This window comes from Zonotrichia albicollis, chromosome 5, assembly GCF_047830755.1.
Source record: "Zonotrichia albicollis isolate bZonAlb1 chromosome 5, bZonAlb1.hap1, whole genome shotgun sequence".
Classification (NCBI taxonomy): domain Eukaryota; kingdom Metazoa; phylum Chordata; class Aves; order Passeriformes; family Passerellidae; genus Zonotrichia; species Zonotrichia albicollis.
In genome coordinates this window covers 21,265,269-21,272,628 of record NC_133823.1, presented here as the reverse complement: position 1 = coordinate 21,272,628, position 7,360 = coordinate 21,265,269, and the positions used below count along the sequence as shown (strand labels likewise).

The window sequence follows — 7,360 nt, the reverse complement described above, 5'->3', positions numbered from 1 at the left end:
GTCCAAGCCATGACCAGCCAGGAGAATGCTGTGGGAAGCCATGTCCAAGGTTTTACTTGAAGTCCAGGCAGACAACATCCAAAGCTTTTCCCTCATCCACTAGTCGGGTGGCCTGGTCACAAAAGGAGATCATGCTGCCTCTTTTAACCCTGTGCTGGCTGGGCCAGATCCCCTGGTTGTCCTGTCTGTGCTGTGTGATGGTGCTCAAACCATGTGTGTAAACTTCCCCAGCACTGAGGTCTGGCTGACAGACCTGTTGGTGTCTTATTTGTTTACCTCCTCTCAGCTGGGGCCTCCCTGATTAACCAGGACAGCAGGTAAATGGTGGGAAGTGGCTTGGTGAGCCACTTGATGTTCAGATGTACAAGATTAGGACCTTATGATTCCAAGGTGCTGTGCAAACAAAAGCTCCAGATTCTCTATTCTACAGTGTTTATATTCTAACTGACAAGGGGAAAATAATTGTAAGTGTAATTTTCCTGGTGTTTGTACCATCCTTGAGACAGTGGAGCCACCCTTATAAACCAAGTTAATATTAATAATTCTTCATTTGCTGAAGAATGGTGTTACAGGGTGACTGCCTTGCTGTTACTGAAGGACTGTAAAGCAGGTGTGTAGACAAAAACATGAGCTCCTAATTTCTTGGTGGAGTTTTCAAGCACATCTCTCTGCTGAGGTTTGCCACATCAGAAATGTTCAAATGAGAAAAGGGGCTTGGAGCATTTTCCTAGCTTTAACTGCAAGGTGCTATTTCCCTTGGCAGGTGAACAGCTGGCTCCTGCCCAGCTGTTTCACCCTCATGTGAAATGGGTGATTTGGAAACTTGTACTTCAGCAGCACTGGAGAAAGAGCCTTGGGTTTGACAGATGCTGAGCAGAGGCAGTGGCTCTTGCATCATATGTGATGCACAAATGGGGGATACTTTTAATGCTTCTTAATATGTTAAATTAGAGGAATGTTCAGCCCTTTTTCTTGACGCAAGTGTTAATTCTAGATTAATTGATTTTGTCCAGGGAATAAGTTCCTGCTGTTCCTTACAGCACAGGCTGACTTTGGGTGGAGCTGGCAGCCCTGCAGCCGTGCTCAGGCTATGGCACATGGACGTGGCAGTTCTGTGTTTGGCCAAGGCAGAGATGCTGGCATCGACCCTCAGCTGCCGTTCAACTCAAGCCAACAACTGCATCAGTGTGCACTTCAAGCTGCTCTGACTGGGAAAAGTACTATTAGATCAGTGCATGTTGTATTTTATACTAAGCCTTTCATGCCATCCCCAATATCACAAGTCAGCGGGATGCTTGCGAATGAGCAGCAATGTTTGATCTGGGCCTGTAATTTTGTTAACCGTTTCCCCTTATTTTAATTTACATTTGGGTGATTCTGTGAGAAACTATAGCGGAATTTAATAACACTAATATTAAAAAAACAATATCATGTCTGCATATTTCAATCTGATTAGTAGTTTTTCTCTTGATTAAATTATGCATTTTTAATGCAAGCCCTTCATTTGTCTGCAATAACATGGCACGGTAACCCTCTGTGTAAAGCGAGCACAATTCAGTGCCTTTTTTGCTCCTGCTGGTCCTGGATGCAAATTTCCTTGTTTCTCAGTAATCTTTTCTCTGTATCCATCATAGCGCTTGCCATTGCTTGCCTAGAATAAAAGGTCATTGTAAATCCTGATTACTCTTGAAAGTTGCTCACACATTTATTTCCTAGGCTTGATATATTTCATCCTCTTGTACGTCAGAAATAGATTTAATCAAACATGAGAATTTGTCTGGGAGAAATAGTTCGTGATTCTTTTTTCTTTGTGTGGCTTTTTTTTTTCTCCCCACATAAAATGGTTTCCCCAACCCCTTGAACTTAAACTGTTTTTCTTTTTAGTTTGGAGAGCTGACGCAGAATAGTTATTCTTTGTCAAAATATTTCCTTTTTCTTTTTATTTTTTGCAGGGCATACAGACAAGGATTCACTCTGCACCTTACTGTAACATTTCAGTGATTCTCCAAAGTCACCAAAAGCACACCAAAAGTGTGGTTAAAATGGTAACAAGAGAGCTCAGGATCGCATTGCAGTCAATAGCAAAAGGAGTGTTGTGTTCAGTGACACCAGGACATCGTGCTGCTGGGGTTATTTGGTAAGTACATCTTGTTCCTGATGCCCTCAAGGTTTATTTGGTAAATATTTTTTAGTATAATTTTTTTGTGTGAGGTTGATTGCAAGTTTTGCCTTTTCCATGTAAAGAAATGAAGGTGGTATCCAGTTCACCTCTTTGTGGCTATCTCATCAAAACCTTATATTGATCTGGAGAGCTGTGAAAAAGGGATGGCTGGGGCCTCAGAACCAACCTGTCTGCTTTTATCTTAATTTTTAAACAGTCTTAAAGTTGTCTTTTTTAATTTTTCTGCCTGCTAGGTGTCGGATCTCAATATCTCAGTCCTGAGATGCTGAGCCTCCGAGACCAGCTTGGGGGTCTCGGGAGTCCTGGAATGTTGCCAGAAGTGTCTGGTAGCTGGACTTTAACCCTACACAGGAGACGACAAGGATGAGGGCTTCACAGGGCTTCACCGGGTGAGTGGTGAAGGGATTAGTTAATTAGAGGGTGAGACACAAGGTTTAGGATTTATGTACAGGGGGGTTTAGAGGAGTAAGATGGAGGAATTGGGGTGTGTCCTGTCCTCCTCCTTCTTCCTCCTCTCCTCCATCTTCTTTGGCCACGGTGGCACCTTTCTATTGGTTATTACTAAGAGTACACCGAGTTATAACAATAGATGGTATTGGGGAAAAATGATAAATATTGTATACGTAGCAAAGGGTATAAAGATAGGTGCCTGCCCCGGAGGGCACGACAGAGTGTGCCCATGGCTGACTGCTGTGCGGATCTCTGTTGAGCTGAAAGAACATCTTTTAGATAAACAATTAATAAACATAAAACCAGAAAGAAGAACTGAAGCCTCTTCTCGTCCTTTGATACGCGGGCTGCGTCAAGGCCACCTCCGGGCCACCTCCGGGCCTCCCAGGCCCCTCAAACTGCCGAGATAAACCGGACACTTGGCGTCCCTGGGTGGGCCAGAACCACCACAACCTTTCGGGGGAAGATAAACCGGACATTTGGCTTCCACTGGGTGAGCTCTGACCACCACAACCTTTCGGGGGGACCACCACCACCTTCAAAGCCCTGAAGAAAAAGAGAGAGAAGAAGAAAAAAAGCCAGCAGAGACTGCAAAAAAACAGCAGTCACTGAGAATTCCATCTCTCAGTTTCTGCCGAAGAGAATTCGTAGCAGAACAGCCCGGACTGGAACCAGAAGGCGCCCTGGGTCCACCTCTCGTGATCTGCTGGACAGACCGAGACGTCCAGACTGCTCTGAACGACAGATTTGGTAAGAAAGCCTGAAAATAAGAACATGGGAGGCACACCTTCCCAGGAACAACGGGAAATTTTGTCCACCTTATAAGGTGTGACACAAACATACAAAAATTAATTAGCTCTGGCCTTAAAAGGCCGAGAGGAAAACCCCCGAGACGCAGCAGACGTCCGGGGGGGGGGCCCTCAAAAGAGGGGGGAGCAATGCAAGACTCCGGAAAAAATTAGCTCTGGCCTTAAAAGGCCAGGAAGAAATAACCCCGAGACGCACCAGACGTCCGGGGGGGGGACTCTCTGAAAGAGAGAGGGGAGCAAGGCTCCAGGAAAAAATTATTAGCTCTGGCCTTAAAAGGCCGAGTGGAAAAGTGCTCTTGGAGAAAAAAGAGCAAGAAATATTATTAAAACACCCGGTCCCAAAACCCAGAAACCTCGGGAAACTCCCAAAAAGCGTCCAAAAAGTCCAGAGAGCATGGAGGACTCAGGAGCAGAGGGAGACCGGGGGGGGAGAGGGGACCGGGGGGAGGCGCTTTCTCGCGGCGGCGGAGCAGGCGGGGAGCGCGGCTGAAAGAAAAAACAAGAGACGCGTGTTCAGATATGGCTTTGCTAAGCTCAGGGCCGGGGGGTGCAGCGGCCCCGGGGGCCGGCAAAGTAGCAGAAACGCGCGCGGCAGGCAAAACTCGCAAGAACCCGGGAGGGCAGAGTCACATGCCAGCGCAGAAGGGGCGTCCGACATGGGCAGCGGCATGGGGGAAATTGCGCAATCCCAGAAAGCTGCGGCGAGACGCAAGAGGCGCGCGGTTGTGACGCAAAAAAAAAAAACAAAAAAACCCGGTGCGAGTCGCGGCGGGCGCGGGTGCCGGCGGGGACGGCCGCACACACCGACATAGGGCCACACACACACACAGCGTCGGAGGAGGAGGAGACAGTCCGGGGCAGACCGAGGGGGGAAAATTCAGAGGCGGAATAAAAAGGGAGAGGAAAAAATTACCTCGGGAGAGACACAGAGCAGCTCGGAAAGCACGCATGCGCCGAGCGCGGGCGGGGGCGGGCCAGACCCCCGGTGACGTCTCAGGTGAGGAGGGGCCCTCTCCAGACTTGGTGCCTTTGGTAAAAACCCTCGGGGTCCTAAGCCTCTCCCCTCCTGGGGAGGCTTGTGTGTGTTCTAACCCTATTGTCAGTTGAATCAAAAACTAGGTAACCCCTGAGTGCACAACATACCAGATCGGTTCAGCGGAGATACAGCATCATTTCGTAACGACTCTGCAACTATGCAACGATTTTCCTCAACAAGATATAAGAAGAAACGAATACTCAGACAAAAGTCGGGACTCAGACTGCAAAGGACAACTCAGAAGAGAAACAAGAGAAACGAAAGACTCTGGGGGGTTTTCCCTTTGGGGTCTTGAATATTTCTGTATAAGAACGAAAGACTCTGGGGGGTTTTCTCCTTGGGATCTTGAATTGCAATAGGCAATGGGATAAATTTACCTATTACAGGGGAAACTGACAAAGGATCATATATTGATCAGCTGGCAGATTTTTTTGACATTTCTCCCATTTGGAGAGGAATTTTAAGGGTGGATTTCTTTGACATTTCTCCCATTTGGAGAAGAATTTTAAGGGTAGGATTTTATGTTTTAGTAGTTTAGGATTTTATATTGTAATAGCTTTCCTAGTCCTCATCCATGTCGTCCCAGATGCCATGAATCAGATTGTAAAAGAGGTTTTCTTGGGGCAAACAGAAGGGGGAGATGTCGGATCTCAATATCTCAGTCCTGAGATGCTGAGCCTCCGAGACCAGCTTGGGGGTCTCGGGAGTCCTGGAATGTTGCCAGAAGTGTCTGGTAGCTGGACTTTAACCCTACACAGGAGACGACAAGGATGAGGGCTTCACAGGGCTTCACCGGGTGAGTGGTGAAGGGATTAGTTAATTAGAGGGTGAGACACAAGGTTTAGGATTTATGTACAGGGGGGTTTAGAGGAGTAAGATGGAGGAATTGGGGTGTGTCCTGTCCTCCTCCTTCTTCCTCCTCTCCTCCATCTTCTTTGGCCACGGTGGCACCTTTCTATTGGTTATTACTAAGAGTACACCGAGTTATAACAATAGATGGTATTGGGGAAAAATGATAAATATTGTATACGTAGCAAAGGGTATAAAGATACGTGGCTGCCCGGAGGGCACGACAGAGTGTGCCCATGGCTGACTGCTGTGCGGATCTCTGTTGAGCTGAAAGAACATCTTTTAGATAAACAATTAATAAACATAAAACCAGAAAGAAGAACTGAAGCCTCTTCTCGTCCTTTGATACGCGGGCTGCGTCAAGGCCACCTCCGGGCCACCTCCGGGCCTCCCAGGCCCCTCAAACTGCCGAGATAAACCGGACAGCTAGGAGGCAACAGTCCTGTTTGCTACTACTCTCATGTATTTTTCACTACCCTGTGTCTGCACAAGAGTAAGCCAGCATGATGAGCATTAGCTGCCATTTTTGTTTTGAAAAACTTCTAAGATAATGCTATTCTCACACTGTAGTCTGACTATAATTTTCCAAACACCAGGCAAAGTGCTGGGCTGTGAACTTAAACCCACAGAGAAAAAAAAAAAAAAGAAAAGAAAAATATGTTCTACCAGAAGATTCACAGCCAGCTTTAGTGTTATAATAATTTGATATCCTTTTTACCACAGATCCATGATTTGTTTGCTTTTCCAAGCAGGACTGTTTCCCCACCTCTTTTCCCTTATATTCTCTCATATTCATGTTTATCAGTTACACACAGAAATAAAACTGCTTTATAGTGAATACCCTCATTAATGTGCTTTAAACACTGTTGACTTTAAAACGATCCACTCCAGAGCTCCAAAGGCATTTTCGAGATTAAAAGTATCATTCCCCTTTTAGCACAAACAATGTGAAGGCACCAGGTAGAAGGCAGAGATAGGGGAAAACCATTTCCAAAGCTGAAAGGGATTCAGGAGATTTAGCTGCAGCCTATCCGGCTTAAAATAAAGTTACAGCCCTGTCCTTTGCTGTGGCTCACGTCTCTGACAGCAAACGTCATTAAAGCCGTAGGGAGAGGCATCACTGCTTCTTCTGAATTGCTGAAACTCAACGACCAAGACAATAATGCCAACTAATGCATCCCCTCTGGGGCCCAGTCCTTTAGTGGATTTTTGGTTTTTTATTTTTTTCCCCCCTCAATTTGGGCAGGGAATACTGTGAAGGGGAAACTGCATCAGGAGGAGATGTCTCTGGGTACTGGATATACATATTGTCAGAATTTATATCTGCCCTGGCTCTGAGGATTCAGGTAATTTTCTGAAGGCACTAGGTGCCATTTAAACTTTCAGATGTTTTAAATCAACTTCCAACATGTACCAGCATGATCTCCTACCTCATTTACCTGAAATGAGCCTTGAACTTAATTCTGCACATGGATTTCCCTGAACTGCCTTTGCTTTCATGTTCAGTTTCACTCTTACTGAAAAAACAAAAAAGCAAATTATTCCCTTCATTGTCAGACTACATTTGAAGACTTCCATACTCAGCCCAGCTTTACTGCATAGAAGTCTCCCTTCTTTTTGTGTTTGTGGAAGAACTTGGCTCATGGTCCTTTCTGCAAGCCAGAGTTCCAGGCTCCCAAAAACTAACTTCTGCATCTCTACAGTTGGAATTCAGTGCCTATCAAAGCCATTCTCTCAATCCCCACCTCAGCTGGGCAGGGAAGAAGAAATATATCAAAAACCTCATGAGTTGAGATGAGGACAGTCAGAAATCCACTCAGCAATTACCATCACAAGTAGAGCAGATGTAACTTGCAGAAAAATTTAACATTACAAATCAAATCAGAGTAGGATAATGAAAATAAAAACTAAATTTGAAAAACATTCCCCCTTCTTTCATCCTTCCTGGGCTTAACTTTACTCCCAAATTTTCTACCTCCAACCATGCGGAGGGACGAGACTGTGGTCAGTTCATCATGTTCTCTCTGCTGCTCC

The 7,360-nt window shown here is 45.8% G+C and overlaps 1 long non-coding RNA gene across 2 annotated transcripts; it reads left to right on the top strand.

Annotated features, from left to right (window-relative positions):
• The first annotated feature begins 3,173 nt into the window (after positions 1 to 3,173).
• Positions 3,174 to 5,475, top strand: LOC141729140 (uncharacterized). 2 transcript variants are annotated; one of them, XR_012580393.1, is made up of 2 exons: positions 3,174 to 3,382; positions 4,545 to 5,475. It is a non-coding gene; the product is annotated as an uncharacterized LOC141729140 (long non-coding RNA). The 2 variants fall into 2 exon arrangements; XR_012580395.1 differs by lacking the exon at positions 3,174 to 3,382 and adding an exon at positions 3,895 to 4,438.
• Positions 5,476 to 7,360: the final 1,885 nt, after the last annotated feature.